Raw genomic sequence first — 1,709 nt, forward strand, 5'->3', positions numbered from 1 at the left:
CCTTAAAATAAAGTAGAAAGAATGTAAAATAACAAAGAAAAGAAAGTTTACCAACTTGGTTGGGTCCTTCCCAATTGAGGGTTAGCTTTCCCTCACAGGGAGGGTGGCCGATGTCATTACTTTAAGGCTTCTTTAGTTGGTGGATTGTTTTATGCGACAGTCTTGCCATGGTACTATTTATTGGCTGCTACGACCTGACTTACCTCTTCATCGTTTATGTACTCCCTTGCCATGATCTGAATTCCGTGCATCGTCCAGATCGGTTTGTTTGTGAGGTGCTTCCTGAAGTCCTTGTTCATTAGTATGTTGGTTAGGCAGAGACTGGCCGCGGATTCTGTGAGCCCATCGACTGTCAAGCACTCGTCGTTGAACCTGTCAAGGTATTTTCTTGTGGGTTCGTCTTGTCTTTGTGTGACTCCGAGCAGGCTGATCAGGTGTTTTGCTTTCGCAATCCGTGTGGTGAATTGCGTCACAAATTTCTTGGAGACGTCGTCAAAGCAGGATATCGAGCTGTTTGAAAGGGCGTTGAACCACTTGATCGCCGGTCCAGCTAATGTTACCGGGAAGGGTCTACACCGGACTGCGTCAGCTGCTCCCTCTAGGTTCATCTTGTCTTTGAAGGTCATTAAGTGTTCCTAAGGGTCCATTGTGTCGTCATATTTCATGTTAGTTGGTTTGTTGAAACCCTTTGACAGCTTGACCTTTAGAACTTTTTCGATGAATAGGGTGACTCCCATTAACACAGGTTCATTCCTTCTTCGTTTGGAATTTCTTTGGCGCTCAGATTCTCGCGATCTACTGCTGTTCCGGCGCCTACCGTGATGTCAGTTTGGCGATCTCTTGTTTCTTTGCTCTTTTCGCGATATGATCCAAGAGATTGCTTCACTCGTGCACTTCAGTTGGTAGTGTTCCTTAGAGGTGATCTGATCCTCCAAGGTCTGCATCCGATCTTGGAGCTCTTGGATGATCCAATTCGCTTGCTCTCCCAGACCATCGAGCATTCTACTTTTGTTAGAGCTGTAGTCTCCTTCTCACGGTGGTTGTTTTTTTTATGATTGTGATTTGGTTTGGTGTGGGCGACGCTGGCTATCCTCTCGTGAGGTGGGATTACCGTCATTCTGCGGTTCACCTCTAGTAAGTTTGGGTGGTCATTGTGGCTTGAAAGTTGCTCCCCGCGTTCGTCCGCCAAACCACCAAGTTCTGCAAGCATCCACAGACGGCGCCAATGTACAGGAGGTTATCCATACGAGTTGAGTAAGAGATTGGAAACTTGCGGGTCTTGATGATGGCACGATCCGAGCTCTGAAGTAGCATGGGTAGCACCTGCAAAGACACTTCGACGCTCAAATCAAAATGGATCTAAGAGGTGTGTGTGTGAGGAATGAGTGAGTACTTGAGGGGGCCTCTAGCTCCCCTTTATATAGCTTGTGGTAGTTATCTTATCTTATCTTTGTTTAGCTAAGATAAGGGATGAATTTAAATTTGAATGTTGAGTCAGAATATTGGAAGTTATTGATCCGTCTTTTGGCTATGAAAATTGTCTAATCTTGAGATTGTCGGGTTCGATAATCGTTCCGAGAAAGGACTCGGAGATCAGGTTCGAAACACTTATACAATGGTATTTGATTACCATTATTACTACGAAATGAGTACTTCAAATATTCTATAATTATCTTTTTATAAGATAATTTTTTTTAACTTAATGAATT

Source organism: Arachis ipaensis, chromosome B07 (assembly GCF_000816755.2).
Source record: "Arachis ipaensis cultivar K30076 chromosome B07, Araip1.1, whole genome shotgun sequence".
In the NCBI taxonomy this organism is placed as follows: domain Eukaryota; kingdom Viridiplantae; phylum Streptophyta; class Magnoliopsida; order Fabales; family Fabaceae; genus Arachis; species Arachis ipaensis.